The sequence below is a fragment of the Pongo abelii genome, chromosome 10, assembly GCF_028885655.2.
Source record: "Pongo abelii isolate AG06213 chromosome 10, NHGRI_mPonAbe1-v2.0_pri, whole genome shotgun sequence".
In the NCBI taxonomy this organism is placed as follows: Eukaryota; Metazoa; Chordata; class Mammalia; order Primates; family Hominidae; genus Pongo; species Pongo abelii.
Window position 1 is genome coordinate 40068147 of NC_071995.2, and position 26773 is coordinate 40094919.

The window sequence follows — 26773 nt, forward strand, 5'->3', positions numbered from 1 at the left end:
ATGTGCCTGTAATATCAGCTACTCAGGAGGCTGAGGCAGGAGAATTGCTTGAACCGGAAGTTGCAGTGAGCCAAGATCGCACCATTGCACTCCAGCCTGGGTGACAAGAGCAAAACTCTGTCTCAAGAAAAAAAAAAAGTTATATGGCATGGCCTCCACTGGGACCAGACTGTGCTAAGAGTTGCTACATCATCACTAGCAACTTCTTTTTTCTTTTTTCTTTTTTTTTCGAGTTTTGCTCTTGTTACCCAGGCTGGAATGCAATGGCACCATCCTGGCTCACTGCAACCTCCACCTCCCAGGTTCAAGCGATTCTCCTGCCTCAGCCTCCCGAGTAGCTGGGATTACAGGCATGCACCACCACACCCAGCTAATTTCATATTTTTAGTAGAGACGGGGTTTCTCCATGTTGGTCAGGCTGGTCTTGAACTCCTGACCTCAGATGATCTGCCCACTTCGGCCTCTCAAAGTGCTGGGATTACAGGCGTGAGCCACTGCGCCTGGCTAATTTTGTATTCTTAGTAGAGACGGGGTTTCTCCATGTTGGTCAGACTGGTCTCAAACTCCTGACCTCAGGTGATCTGCCCGCTTTGGCCTCCCAAAGTGCTAGTATTACAGGCTTGAGCCACGGCACCTGGCTTCTAGCAACTTATTTACCTGATAACACGAAAACTTCAATTTAGATTTTTCTATTTCGTATTCGTCTGTCACCCAGGCTGGAGTGCAGTGGCACAATCATGGCTCATTGCAGCCTGTCTACCTCCCAGGTCCAAACAATCCTCCTACCTCAGCTTCCCAAGTAGCTGGGACCACGGGCATGTGCCACCACACCGAAGTTTTTTGTTTTTGTTTTTTTGTAGAGATGGGGTCTCCCTATGTTGCCCAGGCTGGTCTCAAACTCCTGGACTCAAAATATCCTCCTGCCTCAGCCTCCCAAAGTGCTGGGATTATAGGCGTGAGCCACGGCACCTGACTTCTTTCTTATTTTTAAAGATTGCTTGTACTTGCCAAGAGATTCTGAGAGTCTGTTCTTAAGTATATCAGTCGGGTAAAGCAGTGGCAGCTAAACACAGTTCTTACGCTTGTAAAAAGTTACACTAAAAATTATAAAAATATGGCCAGGCGCAGTAGCTCACGCATGTAATCCCAGCACTTTGGGAGGCCGAGGCGGGTGGATCACCTGAGGTCGGAAGTTTGAGACCAGCCTGACCAACATGGAGAAACCCTGTCTCTACTAAAAATACAAAATTATCCAGGTGTGCTGGTGCACACCTGTAATCCCAGCTACTCGAGAGGCTGAGGCAGGAGAATTGCTTGAAGCCAGGAGGCAGAGGTTGCGGTGAGCCAAGATCACGCCATTGCACTCTAGCCTGGGCAACAAGAGCAAAACTCCGTCTCAAAACAAAACAAAATACATATATATATGTATATATATGTGTATATGTGTGTGTGTGTGTGTGTGTGTGTGTATATATATATATATATGTGACCTCACAAATACCCCTTCCTTAGGCATTTAAAACACTATATGGTATTTACTTTTGCAGCACAGAAGGAAGGAGGGAGCCTGGCCATTCCTTCTGCTCTAGGTCATGGCTGAAGGTCTTCCTGAGGATACCTAACCATGGCTGAATGTGGTCTGCCAAAACATCATGTTTTAAGCCAAGCATATGAGACCACAGGTAAATCAGACCTAATAGAAAAATTCTAATAACTTTATTTTCAGGTATTGTCTCTTAAGGTTGATCACATGAAACGGGCAGAATCAGGTTTAAAAGTAGGCTGCATTATAATAGAAATAGAACTATTCAAAGTTGGGGTTATAACAGAGTAAAACTTTTTTTTATGATGCTTCTTTTTTCTTTTGTAGAACCACGCTTAGATGAACTAACACTGGCCCTGCCCTATACTTTTTTTTTTTTGGTAAAATTTTATCTGGACATTACTTTAAACTTCCAAAAAGTTGCAATAGTAAAAGAACTCTGATACATCCCTTACCCAGACTCATCAATGGTTTACACTTTGCTCCATTTGCTTTTGCATCATCATCCTCCTCCCTCCCTCTCCCTCTTTCTCTCTCTCATATGTATACACACTTCTGTGGGATCCATTTGAGAGTGTATTTTTTTACATTCTTTTACCTAACCACAGCTCAAAATATCAGTATTCTTGACTATTCTAAGGTAGGTTTATTGTCTTGGTCTTAAAATGCTATAGCAAACTTAATCATAAATGAATGTCAACTATGCATTAACCAATCCTGTGCTAAGTTTGGAAATAAATCAGTAGGCATCCTATTTCTCCAGTGTCTCTCTATAATTTTGAATGTAAATAAACCTCATAATGCAGGAGAAAAATAGCAAAACAGTTTTCAGAGATGGGTTTGTTCAGGTTCCAAATAGTCTGACCATTAAGGAGGTGTGTGGAGGGCACAAAACCTTTTAACAGCTACCACCACCATCAAAGATGGCATTGAGAGAGGGTGGTCAAGCACAAGGAACAGCTGTTAGAACTTAATGCTCTAGCAGGTTCATGAGTTCTTTGCAGACATTATTTTGAAAACTAAAAGCCTACTCTCAGAGTCAAGTAGAGAAATAAATGTCAAACAGAAAAGAAGGGCATGCTCACAAGGGAGGCGAGAAAGAAGCCCCAGGTCATGTAGAGAGAGCTGGGATACTTTTTTTTTTTTTTTTAAGAAAGGCAAGGAATATCATGGGGCTATTCCATGCAATAGAAAATGGAACAGTTCCATTTCCCTCCTTTGTCCTTTCTCTCGCTTCCTTCAAAATAGTTAAATAGCTATTTCTCACCATTAAAAACAAAGACAAGTAGCTAACAGATGTATGACTTCTCAATCATCACTGTCAAGAGAACATCTGACCCAAAGGATAAGGGCTATACTTAGGGAATGGAATCTGATGCTCTCAGCATTCAGTAAACTTGGTCCTGATGTCTTCAAAGCTTTGACAAGTCAACAAACATCTTGAGACCTGATTTTTAAAAATAGCCACTATTTGCCTTCCAAAGATGGTCTAAGGATGTTTTAAAACAGAAAAGAATTTCATGACCATAAAGAATTAAAGCTCCTATTGCAACGTACCAATTGGCATTGCTGCTTCCACTGGGACTAAACAGACTTTCTTGAAGCTAACCAGTGACAAATGGAATTGAAACAATATGTTAATAACAAAACCTGAGTTTCATCTTCTTTTTGAGCTTGCGAGAGCTCTAGCCTTCTGAACGGCAGACAATTTTGCCAAGTTATTGACCAACATTTCCAGCTGCTTTGGAAGCAGCTTCTAACCAGTCCCCACATAAAGCCTCCAACACCATACACATAGCGTGTGTGCGTGCACACATTCGCACACAGCATGTGTAGTGGTCTATGGAGCATGACAGTTTTTCTAGTTGCCTTAGGTAAAGCTTGTTCCCCAAATTCAAGTATGGCCTTATTCATATAACATAGTGATATAATGAGGGGTTCCTTTGTGAAATTTACTTTCTAGATTCATTCACTGCATTCATTCATTCATCCTTATATTTAAAGTTGTTATTGAATGGTTCTGGGGAATGCCAAAAGGAGCCAACTGACATTTATTCCATTAAAAGCCAGAACTTAAAAAGAAATGTAGCCGCCGGGTGCAGTGGCTCATGCCTGTAATCCCAGCACTATAGGAGGCTGAGGTGGGTGGATTACTTGAGGTCAGGAGTTCGAGACCAGCCTGATCAATATGGTGAAACCCCATCTCTACTAAAAATACAAAATTAGCCGGGCATGGTGGCGCATGTCTGTAATCTCAGTACTTGGGAAGCTGAGGCAGGAGAATTGCTTGAACCCGGGAGGCAGAGGCTGCAGTGAACCAAGATCATGCCATTGCACTCCAGCCTAGGCAACAAGAGCGAAACTCCATCTTAAAAAAAAAAAAAAAAAAAAAAAAATGCCATTATTCATCTCCTTGCTTTCTTTCATGGTGGCACGTGTAAAAATTATATGTGATTTAGCCTTCGGCCGGTCATTTGTTTTCATTTTGAGCACAGTAGAAAACACTGGCTTCGGGATTCAAGAAACAGAATGGCCCGTGACCCGTATATTTATGATAACTAGCAAACTTTTTGTAGGTTTTTTTCTCCCTGCTCTCATAATGTTTTGATCCCTGCTACCTGTCTCTTATTAAGGTGCCTTTCTCTTTTGCCCACAGCCAACAACCTCCAAACCTTTCAAAATTTGTTGCTTCCAGTATTAGGCAACTATTCTTTGAAAAAGTTTGTCTAAAAGTACATAGAAGCTGGGCATGTGCCTATACTCGCAGCTACCTGGTGGCTGAAGTGGGAGGATTGCTTGAGCCCAGAAGCTTGAGACCAGCCTGGGCAATATAGCAAGACCCTGTCTCAGAAAAAAGTATATGTAGTAATTATGGCATGGACAAGGGCTTAAGCACTTCTCCTATAAGCATAGTAACCACAGGTGAAATGAGATAGCATACAGTGTGAGAAGGTGTTATTCAAACTAAAGAGAAGGTTTATTATTTCGTTATGCTATTTTGGCCACTTGGGAATCATTTCATTTTCTACTGGTCTGTATGCTGCTTCCAGGATAGCTAAGGATTATTATCTTGATTGACCTTGACATATACATAAATGAGCCATGACTATGTTTCTGTAAAGAGCTTAATAAGTCAGCACAGTATATGAAGGTCCAGAGGCAGTGAAGAGTGGACAGTTTTGCTAGAAGACAGATTCTTCCAAAGAAGCAACAACAGATGGCAATGGTGTCTGAATCCTATTTTCAAGAATTACACATTTCAGGCAGAAAACTGTGGGCTTATCACTACAGGCAATGGGAAGCTGCAAAAGACATGAATGGAGATGGCCACAAGATACTTCTGGGTCTTAAAGGAGATTAATATGGTAGTAATGGTCAGGAAAAAGATAAAGAACCTGAGAGGGGCCAATTAGTACACTGTCCCTAAGAAAGCCTACACATGGTGACTTGGGGAGGGAAAGTAAAAGGAACTAATAGGAAAGGAAGAAATTGGGCCAAAGACAGTTTTGAGTATTAGGTGATTGACATACCAATACATAAGTACCTTAGGGCAACTCAGAAGGGGAGTGAGGATTTGAGGGATTTCAGGAGAATGAGTTTAATCAGATACATATTGAGGTTGTAACTGTATATCAGGTCTGGTATGATTCCCATTATTCATAATTTTCTTGAACCAAGTCACCAAATCAAAATCATGCAAATAGAAAACAGTAATTGTCAGGGCATGCCATTGAAAATGAAGTATAAGGTCATATCCCTAATTACATTTTTTTCTCCAATGCAATCCCACTCTAGTTCCTATATGAAGACTACCATGGCATTGTAAGATCCCTATGAAAAAGTATTTCTTGTGTGAACATGCCCAGGGAAGTTAGAAATCCTTTGATCACCAAAAGCCAGAACAGATACTGATTTGTGAAGTCAGTTAGGCCAGCATTCCCTAGGTGTCCCCCGCTGCTAAGTGCCATCCGTGGGCTACAAACTGTTTAACAGCTTCTTTGTTAAACTGCTTGTTAACAAGGCCTTAGTGCATGGAAGATGCAGATCACAGGTTCTCCATTCAAAAGCTACTCCAATTCTCCCAGGCTACATATGCAGGTGAATTAAATTTAACTACAGACTAATTTAGCAGTACAGAAACATGTCACACATCCATTCTTTTCACAATACAAAATATACCGCCCTTATGGATATACAGATTTCCTTGTTTAGGATGTCCTTAACTTCAATCGAGATGTGAATTTTATAGTAAAAGAGACACTAAACTGTCATTTCTTTAAAGGTTTCACACACTCAAGGGGCATTCAGTGCTTACTGTCTACTAAAGACAAAGTCACTGCCAACAAAGCCCAATTCAATTTCACTTATTTGAAAAATAAAAACATAATGAAGTTATCAGGAGATATTGTTTATGAAACATTCCTTTACTAAAAGTTCTCCATACGAGCAATTAGTGGCATCAGGCCATATGCCCTTTGGTATTTTCTGTATTTTCCAGGTAAATCTCCGTCCAGCATTTTCGAGGTAAAACTCCATCCAGCTTGTACATTTCCCAACAGCTGAGTGGGCTATCACACATCACCCAATGGTCAAGAAACTATCCATTTTTCCATGAGGAAATGTGGAACTCTTTCAAAGCATTCTAATTTCATGCACAAGTACATTCCATGACAGTAAGAAACAAAAGGAGGAAACATGACGACAAAGCCTGGTCCTCCGCCAGCGCGGCGCTTCTAGGGTCAGATTATCCGCACACGAGTATGTAAAGACAAAATCCAAAATGCATGCCATGGAATGAGGGGCACCTCACAAGGCGGTGCTCTAATGAGCCCATTATTTTCCATAATGGGGGATGCAGATATTTTCTCAAAATCGTGTTCCCTTCAGTCTTCTATTGATTTTTTGGATTTCTATTTTCAACAGCGGCCCGAGGAAACGGCAGCCAGACTTGACTCCAATGTACACACAGACTCAGGTTTCGCCCCGTCACCTGTTGGCTCCTGAACAACACTCCTCTTTGTGAAACTTACAGCACTCATTTGAAACAAGTTTCCAGAGAAAACACTTCAAGAAAGTGTTTGAGAAGTCACAAGACTCGAGTTGTAAAAACAAATTCCACACATAGCCTGGCTTATAAGGACACAGACTAACGGGAAAGGCCGAGCTTTTAAAAATGGGGCTGGAGGAAGCGAGAAGGAAAGGATGTCACCGTACTTTGGGAAAACTCAGCCGGCCAATTCTTGATGGGGCTGCCAGTGATGGCTGCAAGGGGTCCTCTGGGTCGTCCCCATCCCCGCCGCCGCAGCAGCAGAGACGCCTCAGAGCGGGCGTCGGCGCCCCTTGGGCCCCGCAAACCCTGCGCTCCACGCGGCGGCGGCTGCTTAGGCCGCGAGGGGGCGCCCTGGGCCGTGGGTCGACCGGCTCCGGCCCCTCTCTGCGTCCCCGGCCCCAGGCGCCAGAGGCCGAGCTCAGGACGCAGACGCAGCGAGCGAACCCCTCCTCGGCGCGGCGCCGACGCGAAGCCCCGAGAGAACTGCCCCTTGTCCTCCAGCACAGAACAGTCGCCTTCGAACTCCCCGTTACCCTCCTCCAGCAGAAAGCCTCGCGCCGCTCTTGGCGCCGTGTCACCTCCACGGAGCAGCACTCGCCCTGCGGCTGGACGGTGGGGCCGAGCAGCCACGGGTCCCCACGTCTGTCCCTCAGCTTCCAACGAGAAGCCCCTCGCCGGCGCGCACCCTGCAGCCCTCCCGCGTTCAGTCCCCGCCGCCGGCTGCCATTCAGCCCTGGGACCCAGACAGCGGCTCCCACCTGCGGCCCGGACAGCGGCCGAGCGCAGCCTGCAGCCCCTCGCGGCGCCGGCCCCGGAGCCCTCGGCGCGCACTGGCCGCCCGCCCGCCCGCTCGCTCTGCGTCTGAAGGAGGCTGGCAGCCCGGAGCGGGCGCGGAGGGCTCCCGAAGGAAAAGAGGGCTGGGTGCCCTACGGGTCACCCGCACCCACCCATTTCCGGAGGAGACCCCAGCAGGGTGGGGCAGCAAGCACCGGGCCCCCACTACATTGCCGCGGACCGCGCCCCCGGGTCGCGTCCCGGTGCTGGCCCCGCCTGGCGGGCGAGGGGTCGCCCCCGCCCCGCCGTGACGCACTTTCCCCCCCGGCCCGGTCCCTGCCGAGCTCCCTGGCGGCGCAGCGCGGCGATCCTCACCCGCTGCAGCCCCTCAGCAGCCGTGAGGGATCCCACAAAAGGTCCTCCAGCTCCGCAGAGACCCTCAGTCCCTGCCGGCGTGACGGACTCTGCTCCCCCGGGTTGGAGTCGCCTCGTCCAGGCCACTGCATCCCCCAAGTCCCAGCTCTGCGTCCTTCCAGGATCCTCCTCTGCGGGGAGAAAAACTCGTCTCCGCTCAGCGCCGGGAGCCCGCCTGGGGCCGGCGATCTTCAAAAGTAATCAGAGCCCGCAGTAAAAAAAAAAAAAAAAAAAAAAAAAAGTAACCATTTCGTTTCCTGCCGATCCCGCCCTTCGATCCCAGCCCGACCCAGCTCCCCGCTCCCGCCCGCGGGCGGCGCCTGCCCAGCCTGCTCCCGCCGCCGCCCGCTTTCCAGGAACTGTCACTGCTGACCGTGCCCCTGGCAGATCTCCACGAGGTCCCGTGCGCACAATTCCTCGAAAAGTTACCCACCCCCTTGGCCAGCCTCGCGGCTCGAGCACCTACCGCCGCCCGCCGGCTCCATTCTCCAGAGCCAGTGAGTGAAGCCGCTAAGATGCAAATACCCTAGGACGCTTATGTAAACTTCCCCCTCCCGCAGGTGCACGCGCGGGCCACGAAACGCTGGGAGAATATGAAAGGCCGCCTCTTAAAGAAATCATCTCCACTCTGCCCATAACAATGATGTCAGCAAATGGCACATTTAAGCAAGTTCTCACTTGGAAGGGCTCATTAGCATATGAATTCTCTTAGGACTTTCCCTGCATTTCGGAGTGATTCCTACTGCTTAGCGCAGGAGATTTATTTTTATCAGTAAATAACAGCAAAGAAAAGGAGCCAAGGTCACGCGATGTACTAACTCAAGTACACTACTGAGAATTTTTACAAATAGGTTAAGTGAATATCATTATTCAAACACAAGGAAGTGTCCCATACTGAAGCTAATCTTGTTTCTGAGCTATTTGTAGGTACTCTGAGAGAAAGTGGAGCTTGGCTTCAGTTGTCTACAGAAAGGATCAAGAGAAGCAAAATATACCCTCAAAGCAAGCCCAGAAAAAAAATGATAGATTAGTAATCATCAGTAGAGGTCTAATCTCTTCTGAACTACAAATTTTAGCTTCTACTATAGCCTCCTTATCACAAGGTGATAGAAATACCGAGATAATGAAGGGGAAAATGCAATATTTAAGAGCTCCATCAATTTGTAAAATGTCAGTAAATAAAAGCAATTTAAAGTGGTCACCAGTTCCCTTGGTATCTTTTTTTTTTTTTAAGCTAAAAAATAATCCTGTACCATCAGGATTCCTTGGGAGTGATTTGCAACCTATATGGGTCTACAGTATACACGTGAACAATAGCTCATTGTAACTGTGATTTAAAAACACATAAACAAGTTGCCATAAATAGATCAGTCAAGTAAATCACTCTGTGGCCAAATTCTGTTATCTCAGCTACAAAGTAAGGCAGCTGAGAGAAGTTTTTTTTGTTTGTTTTTTTTTGTTTTTTTTTTTTTTTTGTTACTCTCTTAAAGTGGCAGAAACAGAAAAGTTGTGGCTCTGCTGGTAGACTAGTTTGGAAACACTGATTCAGACAACACAATTTGTAATTCAAATAGACTCTTTATTGGCCAAACGGATTCCAGTTTTGAAGACGATTCCCAAAACGTTCTGACATAGAACTCTTCTGGCCTTAGGCCTAGTTTAGGGATTTGTGGGAAGACTTCAAAGGTTACCGTTTTCCTCTGTGGATCTGTAAAATTAACCATGAATAATACCTAGGTCAGATTTCCTTTTTCCTACTTCACTCTGTTTGGGCTTCCTCAGGGAAGATTTCAACTACCTACCTATAGGAGAAATGTGCAATCAATTATTGATTTAAATCAAACTCTGAAATATCATATGATTATGATAAAGGGAGTATCAGCAGGTGAATACATTAAGCCAGGCAGACCCTTTTTGGAATAGCTTTTAAAGGACAGCTACACATTAGTCAGGCAACAAAATACTTCCAACTACAAACTATAGCAGCACTTATCACTATTAAATGTCAGCCATTGTAAATGTGCTTCTCTAACGCAGTTACTTGTAAATATGTTTTGTTATATTTTCAACAGGTACTGTCACGGTTTATTACCCGTTGTGAGCGTTTTTAGTGATGAAGCAGTGTGTAGACAGTTGCAAGCTTCCTACGAAGGTTCAATCTCAATGAAACAGACTTTAGTCTGGTCTGAAAGGGGTTGTTATTGTCAAGGGTGAACTTAAGCAGAATGGAGAGCAAGGCCCCCAACCAGCATCCTTTTGTTTCAGCCAGGTGGAATATTCATGCTTGCAGATCACACTTTAGGGGCCAGTTGAGAAAGGAAGCTCCAAAATTCACAGGGCTTGGTTCCCTGGCTCCATCCTGGTCTTTGCTCTAAGGTCATCTCTACAGAGAAGGCTTCAACTCCCTAACTAAAATATCACCCTCCCTCCATTTGCAATATTTGTCTGCAAAGCACTTAGCATTGCCAGGTATTTACATGTCTATTTGTTTATCGTTCGTTGTCTTTCTCCTTTCCTAGAAGTTGGGGACTTTGGGGACTCACTACTCTATTCTCAGCACCTAGAATGATGCCTGGCACATGGCAGACAAATTTAATAAACATGAGTTAAGTGAATGAATGATTCTCAGACATTATTCTTCTCAGGCCCTCATAAGTATACTATACCTGTACAAGTCTGTTTCTAATCTAAAGTCAAGCTGAACTACAATGTCCTAATGGAGGAAAGGATAATAGAAAATCAGAAATACGCCAAGGGCAGAGAAATAAAGAGGCAGCATTTTGTTGTCAAATGTCAGCTAGCTGCATTGGGTCTGGTAGAAAGAGATAAAGGACACAGTACAAAGCCCACTTTGGCGCTAATCCTTGGTTCTTCCATGTTGTGTATACAGTGACCTTGGGGTCTTTTCTGCTCCTTGCCTTCATTTTTTTCCTTGTGAACAGACCTCCTTTTCAGTTTTAAGGGTAAGAGTTAGTTGCTCTTGGTCTCAGACATTTGAAAGGATTTATAACTACTGTAAGTGCCAGCAATCTAGGAAGAATGTATTTAAATGATTAGATGTCTTTCAGGTTTCTTAATAGAAATGAGAGATCAAAGGCCCTGATAATCACAAATGACATCTAACCTAAATTTGAGGGGCAGTTGGCAGATGTAGTATTAAATAGGGTGACAGTTCTAGTTTTCAATGCGAGCATATTCCAGAACAGCAGTTTGGTTGTTCTGACTATATAGATAGGTACCTAAAAGAATCACAAAATCAATCATACAAATGTAGAATTCACAAAACCCTTGGGATCCTACATCTTACCCAGATGAAGAAACTAATATCCAAAGGAATCACTGTAATGATATTTTGTTTCTTTCCAAATTTGTTACCACTGAAATTTTATGCCAAATGTGTTACTTTCTTGTCAATTCTAAACATTTCTGTTGCATCCCCGATTGGTCATTATACCCTGGTGGGTCATTGAACATTTGCAAATTCTAGTTACCATTACCTGGGTCTGTGGCATCCCCAGGGAAGGGCCCCAAGGCAGATACCAAGCTCTTCTTAGGGCTAACAGGCATTATAAAGTTTTATAATAGGTTGCAGTTTCCCAAGGTCTCCAATTACTCTTTCCCCTTTGATTATATTTAAAGCAATGTGATTAGAGAGCACTGGTTCTTTAACGTTTTCTACACCCAATCCCTCTTTAGATTTACTACTCCAATAATCCTAGGTACCCATCCCCTCCCTGACCCTCCTTCCTTTGTGAGGGAGGTAAACTCTCCCTTCACAGTACCCTGATGCACTGGGTTTGAAGTTAGGAGGCTTAAATGTCTATTATCTGTCAATTACTAGCTCTGTGACAATGGGAGGAATCACTTCTCTAAGGTGTTGTGTTTTTCATCTCTAAAAATGCTGGAGTTTGGATTAGGTCAATGTTTAGAACTTTTGAGGAGAGAACACAATCCAACTAAAATAAAAGATCTCGGCCAAGCGTAGTGGCCCACACCTATAATCCCAGGCACTTTGGGAGGCCAAGGCGGGTGGATCACTTGAGGTCAGGAGTTCAAGACCAGCCTGGCCAGCATGATGAAACCCCATCTCTACTAAAAATACAAAAATTAGCTGGGCATGGTGGCGGGCGCCTGTAGTCCCAGCTACTTGGGAGGCTGAGGCAAGAGAATTGCTTGAACCCAGGAGGCAGATGTTGTAGTGAGATCATGCCACTGCACTCCAGCCTAGGTGACAGAGTGATACCCTGTCTCCAAAAAATAAATAAATAAAATGAAATAAACATCTCGATATAGAAACAGACAGAAGTGTCACTGCTTTGTTGAAGTTCTGGACTGGCTTCCTCCTGACACTCTCCCACAACTCTCCTCACCCCTGTTCTTCCAAGGCAGCCCCCCAGGTACCTCCCTCTCTAACTAGCTGCTCCCAGAAGCTCCACCAGTTCTAGTATTTCCTAGGTCTCTAAAGACTCAATAGCTGATTATGACACTAATACCAGATAGGTGTTTACAGCTGTGCTGTCTGGAGTCCACAGCCCAAGTTGTGTGGGAGAATATAGGACCAGGTCCATTAATTGACCTTGTTCAGGGTTGTTATCTACTACTGAAGACACACTGCCATCTTTGCCCACCCTACCCCTTACTCCCAACTATTCTGAAATACTCCTTCCCCCAACCCAGGAAATGTTTGTTACTTTTCATGAACAGATAATTAAACTAGTGTTCAGCTTAATTGAATAAATAACTTTAGGTTCTGACCTTAGGCTCTGCAACCCTCTCAACACCTGTCCGTCTGTGGTTTGATACGCTCTTAAATTTCACTACTGAAAAACTACCAAAATGTTAAGAAACTAAGAAAAAATATTCCAATAAATATTGAGAGAGCTGTACCATGGCAACATATCCAACATTTATTAAATTGCCAACCCCAGTATATAGTATGATCATATTGTTATAAGTAATATTTGGTAAGCTGACATACACATTGCAAAATTATTTAGATACTATAAATACCAAACCAGTAGTATGGTTTCCAGGGGAGGCCAGATTATAGGAAATTATCATTTAAAAATTATATTGATAAAATAAATGAATTTTTATATTTTCACATTATATGTAAACCTTTTCTCTATCAATCTATCTTTTTTTTTTTGCTTGTTTAAAGACAGAGTTTCGCTCTTGCTGCCCAGGCTGCAGTGCAATGGCACAATCTCGGCACACCACAACCTCCACCTCCCAGGTTCAAGCGATTCTCCTGCCTCAGCCTCCTGAGTAGCTGGGATTACAGGCATATGCAACCACGCCTGGCTAATTTTGTATTTTTAGTAGAGATGGGGTTTCTCCATGTTGTTCAGACTGGTCTCGAACTCCTGACCTCAGGTGATCTGCCCACCTCGGCCTCCCAAAGTGTTGGGATTACAGGCGTGAGCCACCACGCCTGGCTATATCTATCTATCTATCTATTTGAGATACGGTCTGGAGCTGTCACCAGACCCTATAAATATTTATTTATTTGAGACAGGGTCTCAATATACTAAAATATACCACAATATTAATATACGGAAGAAAAGTTTGAAAGCAGAAATTAACATTCCAAATTTAAGGCCGGGCGCAGTGGCTCATGCCTGTAATCCCAGCACTTTGGGAGGCCGAGGTGGGCGGATCACTTGAGGTCAGGAGTTCGAAACCAGCCTGGCCAACATGGTGAAACCCCGTCTCTACTAAAATATACAAAAATTAGCCGGGCGTGGTGGCAGACGACTTAATCCCAGCTACTTGGGAGGCAGAGGCAGGAGAATGGATTGAACCCAGGAGGCGGAGGCTGCAGTGAACTGAGATTGAGCCATTGCACTCAAACCTGGGGGATAAGAGCGAGACTTCTCTCAAAAAAAAAAAAAAAAAAGAAAAATTCCAAATGTAAGTATTAGTTGGTATGAGAAGACACATGAATGCATACTTCCTCTCCAAAAAAAAAAAAAAAAAAAAAAAATCCAAATTTAAGTATTAGTTGGTATGAGAAGATACCTGAATGCATACTTCCTCTCCATGCTTTCTTCCTCCCAGTCACAAGCTTCAAGAGTGGACTCTCTGCTGCATTTACTTATAATACTGTGAGAAGGAGGGTTTCACCAGTCCCATATTTCCATAGAGCCAGACATAGTGGGACAGGGGCTGTCTGATCCCTCATGCATCCATCCACGGATTCACTGATAGATTCTTTGGTTGAGATGCAGGGTATTACTTGTTGGGGGGCACCACTGTTCGACCTAGACCTTTCTCTTGACTTAGAGACTTCACATTCTAAATCCATATTCTGTATCTTGATTTATTCCAAAAAGAAGACAGAGAAAAATACACAAAAAAGTGAGGAAAATAAATGACTGGTCTAATTTTCAGAACTACAGAACAAACCATGATACACGGTGATTATAGGAATATTTGAGGTATGATTAAATTTTAATATAGGAATAAAAGGAAATACTGATATGTCAATTCTGGTAAGAAGTGAAGATTCAGGAACCGTGAAGATGGGGTGACATTTGAGCTGCATTTTTAAGGACTAAAAGTACTTGATCAGAGTGATGAATGGAATGGGTTTGGGATAGGGAAGGGGGCCTAGTCCAGGCTGAGCCGGTCAAAGTTTGAGGGCCAAAAGAGCTGGAACACAGGAGGGAGAGGCTGGAGACTGCCCAAAGGCAGCCAGGCCCAGGCTGTGAATAGCTGCATAAGCCATCAGAAAGATGCCAAGTTATTCTAGGATTAGTGGGGAGCCACAGAAGCTTAAGCAGAGAAGCGTGACATGGTCGTATTTATGCCCTAACTAGAGGTAGAGTGGAGAAAACCCTGCAGAGAAACCAGATGGGAAGAGTCTCGAAGCTGCCACAGTAGTCAAGGGGAGAGAAGATAGTCGGTGTGTCTGAGGGCGTGATTTCTCAGGGTGGATAAACTGGACTTGTGGCTGCCCAGTGTGTACAGCCTGGGTAGGGGCAGTGGAAGGGGTGGCAGGAGGGACCCAGACATTCCTAAATGAGTCGGTATTTCCATGGTATACTTGAAACACAACCAACAGTTTAGCCCCGATGTAAGCTCTCACTTGGAATTGCCATTTTTTTCACTGCCCATGGGAGACACAGTAACCTGAAGGACTTATATTTCTAAGCTCAAACTTATTTTTTTATTTTTATTTTTTTGAGACGTAGTCTTAACTCTGTCACTCAGGCTGGAGTGCAATGGTGCGATCTTGGCTCACTACAACCTCCACCTCCAGGTTCAGGCAATTTTCTTGTCTCAGCCTCCTAAGTAGCTGGGATTACAGGTATGCGCCACCGTGCCTGGCTAATTTTTGTATCTTTAGGAAAGACAAGGTTTCACCATGTTGGCCAGACTGGTCTCGAACTCCTGACCTCAGGTGATCTGCCCGCCTCAGCCTCCCAAAGTGCTGGGATTATAGGCATGAGCCATTGAGCCAGGCTTCTAAGCTCGAACTTTATCTTCCTGCTGATATTCACCTTTAAAATAGAGTATTTAAAAATATTACGCTATTTACATGTAATATTAAAAAGCTCAGTGGCCAGGTGGGGAAGCTCATGCCTGTAATCCTAGCACTTTGGGAGGCCGAGGTGGGTGGATCACCTGAGGTCAGGAGTTCAAGACCAGCCTGGCCAACATGGTGAAACCCCATTTCTACTAAAAATACAAAAACTAGCCAGGCATGGTGGTGGTTGCCTGTAATCCCAGCTTCTCGGGAGGCTGAGCCAGGAGAATCGCTTGAACCTGGGAGGCGAAGGTTGCAGTGAGCCGAGATCACATCATTGTACTCTAGCCTGGGTGACAAGAGAGAAACTCTGTCTCAAAAAAATAAAAAGTTAAAAAATTAAAAGAGCTCAGGGGCCTATCATTATAAAAGAAGTAGGCACAGGATTTTTAGGTTGGAATGTAATCCATGTGGAAGAACTACCCAACTAACTCCTACTGCAGAGATCAAAATGTCACTGGAAAGCTAGTATGTTAAATGAGGGTGTGCAATCTAGTAGTTAGGGTTTTATACAAAACTTTGAAATAATAGATACTGCTCCATCTTTTTTTTTTTTTTTTTTTTTTTTTTTTTGAGCCAGAGTTTCACTCTTATTACCCAGGCTGGAGTAAAATGGCATGATCTTGGCTCATTGCTACCTCCACTTCCCAGGTTCAAGTGATTCTCCTGCCTCAGCCTCTTGAGCAGCTGGGATTACGTGTACCTGCCACCACGCCCGGCTAATTTTTTGTATTTTTTAGTAGAGACAGGTTTTCACTATATTGGTCAGGCTGGTCTTAAACTCCTGACCTCATGATCTGCCTGCCTTGGCCTCCCAAAGTGCTGGGATTACAGGCGTGAGCCACCGTGCCTGGCCTGCTCCATCTTAAATTAAAAAAAAAAAAAATTTCTTTAGAGACAAGGTCTTGCTCTGTCACCTAGGCTGGAGTGCAGTGGTGCAATCATAGCTCACTGCAGCCTCTGCCACCCAGGCTCAAGTGATCCTCCCATCTCAGCCTCTCAAGTAGCTGTGATTACAGGCGTGAGCCACTACACCCAGCTAAATTTTAAAATTATAGAATATTTGCTGCTTTGTTTCATGAACTATGTGATCAAAACTATTTTGCTCACCAGGTATTTTCTTTCGATATTTAAACTCTCCACCAACTAGGATGGTTGGTTCTCCACAAGGGAAAATCTGGGCATGTCAGCTTTTAACACTATTACCATGTGCTATAACTAACTAAGGTGTTCTTAGAGAGGTGTCAGTAAAGAATTATTTCGAGCAGCCAGAAGCCTCCTGGAAGAGGAAAACAGCCAGCAAAGCTTTCCATAACATTTCTTTATCTTATCTGAGATTCCAAGACCCTTTCTGCAACTGTAGGAATTTAAAGGAGGTGATTTTGTAGTGAAGACTGGTTTACAAGCTTTAATTAGACTGCACCAGGGCCAAGATTTGGAATTCAAATTGTTCTGCTGATCCTGAATCACACGCAGCTCTAGTAAGTAACTGTCTTTTGATCCAAGTTACTTTTAACATTTATTTTCTCCTTTATGTTTGGAGAGCTTTAATCTCTTGAACATTGAGTCTGCGCTGGATTATAGAGGGACTAGGGAAGGGATCTTGTCTGTTTTGTTTAATGATATATACAAAGTGCTGAGATACTCTGGCCTGGTACATTAGATACAGCACATACTTTGCCTGGCATCTAGGGGATTCTCAATAGATATTTATGGAGTGGTGAATGACTAACTTGTTCATATTTTATCCTCCACAGAACCTGACTCAGAATCTTGCGCATACTAAGTCTTAATTATCAGTCCATTTATTCTGTTTTTTTTTTAATTTTTATTTGGATTTTTAAAAGTGAGTCAACTCATTAGAGTTTCAATGTTCCAATTCAAATATTTAAAGAAATCTCAATAGTTAGGAAGAATGAATGAGACCTATTATTTGATAGCACAACAGGGTAACTATAGTCAATAATAACTGTACATTTAAAAATAACTAAAATAGTATAACTGGATTGTAACACAAAGGATAAATGCTTGAGGTGACGGACACTCCATTCTCCATGATATGATTACTATGCACTGCAAACCTGTATCAAAATATCTCATGTACCCCATAAATATATACACCGTCTATATACACATAAAAATTAAAAATTAAAAAAATTTATTGTTTAGGTCATTTGCTCTTTTTGGCTTATAAGATCTGATATGGCAATGGTTAACCAGAAAAAAAAGATCTGACACAAATTCAAACTAATTGACTAACTTGAAATCTCTTTAGAAAGCCTGAATTTCTAAATCACATGATCCACCTACCTCCAAACAAATCCTCCTTCCTCTTCTATTCCCAGTTTGTTTATGAGACCACTAATACTCTGAGTAAATTAGAAACCCAGTCATCACAGATGCCTCCTTTACTCAGGATACCCTCCTTCTTGCCTATCATCATTCAGTTATGTATTAGATCTTTCTATCTTTTAAATTTTTCTCCACTAGGCACTGTGTCATGTACCTATAGTCCCAGCTACCCAGGAGGCTGAGGTGGGAGGATCTTCTGAGCCCAGGAGTTGGGGGCTGCTGTGAGCTCTGATTGCACCACTGTACCCCAGCCTGGGCAACAGAGCAAGACCGTGTCTAAAAAAAAAAAAAAAAAAAGAAAAGAAAAGAAAAAAAAAGAACGAAAGAAAGAAAAAAGAAAAATTATCTATTGACTCTGTACAGGCATACTTCAGAGATATTGTGAGTTCACTTCCAGGCCACTGCAATAAAGCAAATATTTTAATTTCCCAGTGCATAGAAAAGTTATGTTTACACTACACTATAGTCTACTGAGTGTGCAACAGCACAATGTCTAAAAAAAAAATGTACATACCTTAATTAAAAATACCTTATTGCTAAAAAATGCTAACGATCATCTGAGCTTTCAGTAAGCCATAATCTTTCTGCTGGTGGAGGGTCTTATCTCAATGTTGGTGGCTGTTGAGTGACCAGGATGGTAGTTGGTAAAGGTTGGGATGGTTGTGACAATTTCTTATAAGGAAACAATGAAGTCTGCTGCATCAATTGACTCTTGCTTTCACAAAAGATTTCTCTGTAGCACGTGATGCTGTTTGGTAGCATTTTACCCGCATAGAATTTCTTTCAAAATTGGAGTCAATCCTCCCAAACTCTGTTGCTGCTTTATCAACTAACTTCATGTAATATTCTAAATCCTCTGTGGTCATTTCAACAATGTTCACAGCATCTTCACCAGGAGTAGATTCCATCAAGAAACCACCTTCTTTGCTCATTTCTAAGAAGCAATTCCTCAGGCCAGGTGTGGTGACTCACGCCTGTAATCTCAGCACTTTGGGAGGCTGAGATGGGTGGATCACTTGAAGTCAGGAGTTTGAGACTAGCCTGGCTAACATGGTGAAACCCTGTCTCTACTAAAAATACAGAAATTAGCCAGGCATGGCAGCACCCACTTGTAGTCCCAGCTACTCAGGAGGCTGGGGCAGGAGAAGCTCTTGAACCTGGGAGGCATATGTTGCAGTGAGCCGAGATCATGCCACTGCACTCCAGCCTGGGTGACAGAGTGACACTCTGTCTCTAAAAAAAAAAAAAAAAGCAATTCCTCGTCTGATAAAATTCGATTATGAGATTGCAGCAATTCAGTCACATCTCCAGGTTTACTTTTTTTTTTTTTTTTTTAGTTTTTAAGACGGGATTTTGCTCTCACCATGGCTAGAGTGCAGTAGCGCCACCATAACTCATGGCAACCTTGAACTCCTGGGCTCAAGCAATCCTCCTGCATCAGCCTCCCAAGTAGCTAGGACTATAGGCATGTGCTCCATGCCTGGCTAGTTAAAAAAAATTTTTTAAGAGATGGGGCCTTGGCGTGGTCGCTCATGCCTGTAATCCCAGCACTTTGGAAAGTTAGGGTGGGTGGATTACTTGAGTTCAAGAGTTCGAGACCAGCCTGGGCAACATAGTGAAATCCCATCTCTACAAAAACAAAACAAAACAAAAATTAGCCAGGAATGGTAGTGCGTACCTATAGTCCCAGCTACTCGGGAGGCTGAGGCAGGAGGATCACTTGAGCCTGGGAGACAGAGGTCACTGAGATTGTGCCACCACATACTCTAGCCTGAGTGACAAAGCCAGACCTTGTCTCAAAAAAAAAAAAAAAAAAAGAGACAGAGACGTCGCGTCACCTCACTATGTTGCCCAGGCTGGTCTCAAACTCCTGGCCTGAGCCTCTCACCTCAGCCTCCCAAGTAGCTGAAATTACAGGTGTAAGCCACCTTACCTGGCTTCCACTTCTAATTCCAGTTCTCTTGATATTTCTGCAGTTACATCCTCCACTGAAGTTTCTTTTTTTTTTTCTTTTTTAGATGGAGTCTCGCTCTGTCGCCAGGCTGGGTGCAAGTGGCACAATCTCAGCTCGCTGCAACCTCCGCCTCCTAAGTTCAAGCAATTATCCTGCCTCAGCCTCCTGAGTAGCTGGGACTACAGGCACGTGCCACCATGCCCTGCTAATTTTTTTTTTGTATTTTAGTACAGACGGGGTTTCACTGTATTGCTCAGGCTTGTCGTGAACTCCTGAGCTCAGGCAATCTGCCCGCCTCGGCCTCCAAAAGTGCTGGAATTACAGGCGTGAACCACCGCACCCAGCCGCACTGAAGTCTTGAACTGCTCAAAGTCTTCCATGAGGGTTGAAATAAACTTCTTCAAAATGTTGATATTTTAACATCCTCCTGCGAATCATGAATGTTCTTAATGGCATCTGGAGTGGTAAGTCCTCTTGCAGAAAGTTTTCAGTTTACTTTGCCCAGATCCACCAGAGGAATCATTATCTATGGCAGTTATAGCCTTAAGAAATGTACTTTTAAAGTAAGACTTGAAAGATGAAACCATCCGTGATTCATGAGCTGCAGAATGGATGTTATGTTTGCAACCATGAAAGCAACATTAATCTTGTGCATCTCCATCAGAGCTCCTGGGTGACCAGGTGCCTTGTCAATGAGCAGTAATATTTTTAAAGAAATCTTTTTTTCTGAATAGTAGTTCTCAACATTCAGCTTAAAATAGTAAACCATGCTATAAACAGATATGCTGTCATCCAGAAGCCATATGGATGTTTTTCCATTTAAGAGCACAGAGTAGATTTAGCATAATTCTTAAGGGCCCTAGAATTTTTTGAATGGTCAGTGAGCAATGGCTTTAACTTAAAGTCACCAGCTGCATCAGCTCCTAACTAGAGAGTCAGTCTGTCTTTCAAAGCTTGGAAGTGAGGCATCGACTTCTCCTCTCAAGCTACGAAAATCCTAGATGGCATCGTCTTCCAATATAGGAACTCAACTGCATTGAAAATCTGTTGTTTAGTGTAGCCACCTTCATCAGTGATCTTAGCTGGATCGTCCAGATAACTTGCTGCAGCTTCTCCATCAGCACTTGCTACTTCACCTTGCACTTTCATGTTAGAGAGATGGCTTCTTTCCTGAAACCGCATGAAGCAACCTCTGCTAGCTTCCAACTTTTCTTCTGTAGCTTCCTCACCTCTCTCAGCCTTCGTAGAATGGAAGAGAGTTAGGGCTTTGCTCTGGATTAGGCTTTGGCTTAGGGGAATGTTGTGGCTGGTTTGATCTTCTATTCAGACCATTAAAACTTTCTATCAGCAATAAGTCTGTTTCACTTTTTTATAATTCATGTTCATTGGATTAGCACTTTTAATTACCTTCAAGAACTATTCCTCTGCAGTCACAACTTGGCTAGCTGGCTTGGCACAAAAGGACTAGCTTTTGGCCTCTCAGCTTTTAACATGCCTTACTCACTAAGCTTAATCATTTCTAGCTTTTGATTGAAAGTGAGAGATGTGTGCCTCTTCCTTTCACTTGAACACACAGGCCACTGTAGGGATATTAACTGGCCTAATTGCAATATTGCTATGTCTCAGAGGATAGGGAAAGCCAAAGAGGAGGAGAAAGATGAGGGAAAGGCCATCTGGGAGAGTAGTCAGAACACACAAAACATTTATTAATGGCCGGGCACGGTGGCTCGCCTGTAATCCCAGCACTTTGGGAGGCCAGGGCGGGCGGATCACGAGGTCAGGAGATCAAGATCATCCTGGCTAACATGGTGAAACCCCGTCTCTACTAAAAATACAAGAACAAAATTAGCCAGGCGTGGTGGCGGGCGCCTGTAGTCCCAGCTACTCGGGAGGCTGAGGTGGGCAAATGGCGTGAACCCGGGAGGCAGAGCTTGCAGTGAGCCGAGATCGCGCCACTGCACTCCAGCCTGGGTGACAGCGAGACTCCATCTCAAAAAAAAAAAAATTTTTTTTCAATTAAATTTGCCATCTTATATGGGCACAGTTCATGGTGCCCCAAAACAATTAAAATAGTAACATCAAAGATCACTGATCACAGATCACTATCAGAGATATGAAAATAATGAAGCAGCTTGAAATATTGCTAGAATTACCAAAATGTGACACAGAGACACGAAGTGAGCACATGGTGTCAGAATAAATGGTGCTGGTAGACTTGCTTGACACAGGATTGCCACAACGCAGTATCTGTGAAGCATGATACAGCAGTGTGCAGTAAAACAAAGCATGCTGGTATCTTTCCTCCCTACTCCTACGGCTGCTGCCTGCCCATGTCCCCACCCCGGACACGACCGCAGCGTAACTCACTCGCTCAGGTCTGCCCATCCCTATGTTCATTCTTCATTGGACACCACAAATCTAATGATGCCATTCTCTTTTAAAAAATTATTATTTATTTATTTATTTCTAATAGAGATGGGTCTCACTATGTTGTTCAGGCTCGTCTTGAACTCTTAACTCTTAGCCTCAAGCGATCCTCTCGCATCCGCCTCCCAAAGTGTTGGGATTACAGGTGTGAGCCTCCATACCTAGTTTCATTTTCTTTTTTTCTTTTCTCTCTCTTTTTTTTTTTTTTGGAGACAGGGTCTTGCTCTGTCATCCAGGCTAGAATGCGGTGGTGCGATCATGGCTCACTGCAGCCTCGACCTCCTGAGCTCAAGTGATCCTCCCACCCCAGCCCTGCTGAGTAGCTGGGACTATAGGTGTGTGTCACCACCCTGGTTAGTTTTTTGTATTTGTAGTGGAGATGGGGTTTTGCCATGCTGTCTAGCCTGGTATCGAACTCCTGGCCTCAAGCCAACCTCCCACCTTGGCCTCCCATAGTGTTGTGATTACAGGCGTGAGCCACTGCTTGGTCTCATTTTCTTTTAAAATCTCTTCCGTGGGCCAGGAACGGTGGATCATGCCTGTAATTCCAGCACCTTCGGAGGCTGAGGCAGGAGGATTGTTTGAGCCCAGGAGATCGAGACTAGCCTGGGCAATAGGATGAAACCTTGTCTCTATTTAAATTAAAAAAAAAAAAATCCCTTCTTCAGTTTTTCCAAAACCTTCATGAGATAAAATTAAGACTCTTTACAAAGAAGCCCCTCCATTTCCAGTCCCTACTGATCCTCCAGCTCTGTCTCCATCATTGGTCATACCTCACTTTCAGGCTGTAGAACTGGTAGTTTCCACCCATATGTTTCATTCTGCTGTTTCTTCTACTTAGAGTCATCTAACCACTTGCTTTTGTTAACCTAACTCTTACTTCACGACTTTGTTCAGGATGGATCCAGGAAATGTTCCCTGAAGCCCCATCAGACCAAGGGCTTCTACACTGAGCTCTCACTGCTCCAGAACTCGCCATCAGTCCCAAAACTAACAGCATGAGGACTCCAGTATGTATTAGACTTCTGAGTCATTTTTCACATACAGTGTGATGTCACTACTTTATCTTTGGTGATAGATTGAGTAAGAACACAATAGTGCCAAATGAACCTCTCTCATTATTATACCAGCTATAACTTACGGAGTACTCGTATGCTAGGCATTGTACTAAATCATGTACATTTAAAAAAAAAATCCTTATAACAACATAAGGTGGATCTTATTTTCCCATTTTACAAAGGAGAAAAGTAAGATAAATTGTATAACATTATCAGGTAATTTGGGAAGGAGCCTATATTCAAACCTTGGTCTGACACCAAAGCTGATGCTCTAAATGACTATTTGTTTTTAAAGTAGAGCTTCCTATAAATAGCAAAATAATATGCTTTGCTTTTCCTGGCTTTTCTCTTGGCGGCATCACCAGAATGTAAGTAGAATAAATCTAGAATTTTTTTTTTTTTTTAGAGCCTCGCTCTGTTGCCCAGGCTGGAGTGCAGTGGTATGATCCCGGCTGACTGTAGCCTCCACCTCCCAGGTTCAAGCAATTCTCCTACCTCAGCTTCCCGAGTAGCTGGGACTATAAGCACATGCCACCACACCCAGCTCATTTTTGTATTTTTAGTAGAGACGAGGTTTCACCATGTTGGCCAGGCTGGTCTTGAACTTCTGACCTCAGGTGATCCACCCATCACGGCCTCCCAAAGTGCTGGGATTACAGGTGTGAGCCACCATGCCTGGCCTAGAAATTTATTTGTTTATTTATTTGAGACAGAGTCTTGCTCTGTTGCCCACGCTGGAGTGCAGTGGCCTGGTCTTGGCTCATTGCAACCTCTGCCTCCCGGGTTCAAGGGATTCTCCTGCCTCAGTCTCCCAATTAGCTGGAATTACAAGTGCCCGCCACCATGCCTGGCTAATTTTTGCAGTTTTGTTTTTTTCTTTTTTTTTTTTTTTTTTTAGTAGAGATGAGTTTTCACCATGTTGGCCAGGCTGGTTTCGGACTCCTGACCTCAAGTGATCCACCTGCGTTGGCCTCCCAAAGGGCTGGGATTACAGGCATGAGCCACCGTGCCCAGCCATGGCCTAGAAATTTTTAATACCATATTATTTCAGCCAGAAATGAAGCAATGATTGTCAGTCTCATTTAGGGGAGCTCAATGACAATATTTTGGCTTTGCTGGCCTTTAGGACCAAATAGTTACACAGCACAAAGGCCAAAGCATAGGGGACCCTCCAACACACACACCAACCCTGGAGATAATCAGACAAATGACACCCTGAGCTTTCTGAAGCAGTTCATTGTACTATCTTAATTTCTATAGATACAAAATCATTTGGTTGTCCAAATACAAAACTAGCCTGTATTTGAAGATCTTTATATAACAGTTGCTCTGTTGCCTATTAGGCATTACCAGTATCAGTACATACTAAGCACTTAGTCAAAGACAGCACTCTTGGATGAGTTCAGCAACCCAACCATCACCTCTTCCACTTAAATGCAGATTATGCTGAACAAAAGAGAGAACATGAGCATGGTTCAGCTGTTAGTTTGTGTGTAACGCATTCTATTGAACGTATCTCACACGATATCCCGAAGGCAATGAAGTAATGCAGCCATTAACAAACTTTTCAGACAAAATTGATTATAGCTCAACTCAGCACTATAATACATTTTTCATTAATTTTCTCTCTCTCTTTTTTTTTTTTTACTAAAATCTTTCAGTTTCAACAAATGAAAAAAAGCAATAGAATTAATATTCTGTCTAGCAGCATATCTGGGCAATTCTAACAGTATGTCCCCAAACAAAAATTTATTGCAGATGAGCTCAAATAATAGGAGGCTATTAGAACTCGTATCACATGGGCTTGTAAAGACAATCTACTTCCTGCTGAAGACCAAACATTTCTACTTAACACAAACTCTAGTTCCAATTAAAGACAGCTGAGTACATTGTTACTTTCACAATAGACTAGATCACATTTCCATGGTCAACCATTTCTGAACTTATCAGCTTTTCTTTCAAGAAATTCTAACAAGATTCCAGCAATCTCTGAAATGCTTCTACCTATTGGAAAAGTGTGTTTGGTGGGAGCGATTTAATGAAGACTAAAAGTATGATTTAGGAAATCGTTTTATGACATCACATTTTTAGGATCTGAACAGTCTAAAGGTTTTTTGAAAGAATCCAATCATATGGCTAGACAATCTCTGTAAATGGAGCCACCACTCAAAACATAAAAGAGGAGAGCAAGGCCGGGTGCGGTGGCTCATGCTTGTAATCCCAGCACTTTGGGAGGATGAGGCAGGCGGATCATGAAGTCAAGAGATTGAGACCATCCTGGCCAACATGGTGAAACCCCATGTATTGTATTTTGTAAAAATACAAAAATTAGCTGGGCATGGAGGCGCATGCCTGTAGTCCCAGCTACTCAGGAGGCTGAGGTAGGAGAATCGCTTGAACCCGGGAAGGGGAGGTTGTAGTTGTAGTGAGCCAAGATCGTGCCACTGCACTCCAGCCTGGTAACAGAGTGAGACTCCGTCTCCAAAACAAACAAACAAAAAAAAATGAGGAGAGCAAATTCCTACACAAGCAACATTTATGATCATCTTCTTGCCTTTCCAGTAACCTTTAAAATGACTTTGCCTAACATGCAACTGATTCCTATGAATATCTTTCATGAAGCAGCTTTTTTTTTCCCCCATACAGTCAGGCAAATTAAAATCTACTGCAGAAAAATGCTTGTCATTCAGTTTCTCATGCCTAATTAAGAGATTTCTTAGGGAGAATAAATATGACGATCACACACATAAATATTTGGGATCCTTGAAAGCCTATAACAGAAACATCCAGGCATTATGATGCTGATGCTATATAAATAACAAATTTAATTAACAGTGGAATTATAAGGGGAAAAATAATTCAAGACAACTGCTAGTGCATTATCTGTACTGCAAATTTTCTGTGCTTGTGAGGAAAACAGTCACTGTTGCCATCAACATTGCTAGGAGCAATTTGAAGAAGGGGGCTGGGACTTTTGCCATGCTACTCCCAGAAGCCTGCCAACAGGTGTGACAGTTAATTTACAGAATGGCCTGGAATGAATGGACATTTATAGTTTTCTGTTTGTGTTTTTTCTCAGAAGGGTAAATACAAGGCCTACTTAACCGGAGTACTTTATAGGTATATATATATATACACACACATATATATACACACACACATATATATATACACATATATATACACACATATATATATACACACACACCTATATGTACACACACACCTATATGTATATATACACCTATATATATCTCTATATAGATATATATACCTATATATATCTCTATATAGATATATATACCTATATATATCTCTATATATATCTATATACCTATATATAGATATATATATCTCTATATATATCTCTATATATACCTATATATAGAGATATATACCTATATATCTCTATATATAGAGATATATACACCTATATATCTATACATAGAGATATATAGGTGTATATATATCTCTATGTATATCTCTATGTATAGATATATATAGGGATATATATATCTCTATATATAGATGTATATATAGAGATATTTGTTTTTCCTTTCTTTTCTTTTTTTTTGAGACAGGGTCTCATTCTGTTGTCCAAGCTGGAGTGCAGTGGCATGATCAAAGCAGTGGCATGATCAAAGCTCACTGCAGCCTCAAACTTCTGGGC

The 26773-nt window shown here is 42.9% G+C and overlaps 1 protein-coding gene across 5 annotated transcripts in view; it reads right to left on the reverse strand.

Annotated features, from left to right (window-relative positions):
* PRICKLE1 (prickle planar cell polarity protein 1) overlaps positions 1 to 26773 on the reverse strand; it is a 131344-nt gene that overhangs the window by 17638 nt on the left and 86933 nt on the right. The window contains exon 1 of one of the 5 annotated variants that reach the window (XM_054527127.2): positions 8248 to 8340. The exons of 2 other annotated variants lie outside the window; for them this stretch is intronic. The gene's annotated coding sequence lies outside the window, so the exon portion shown is untranslated. Of the gene's footprint in view, positions 1 to 7742; positions 7973 to 8247; positions 8341 to 26773 lie in introns of those variants that run through there. 2 more of the 5 variants (XM_002823115.6, XM_063712115.1) reach the window with 2 other exon arrangements.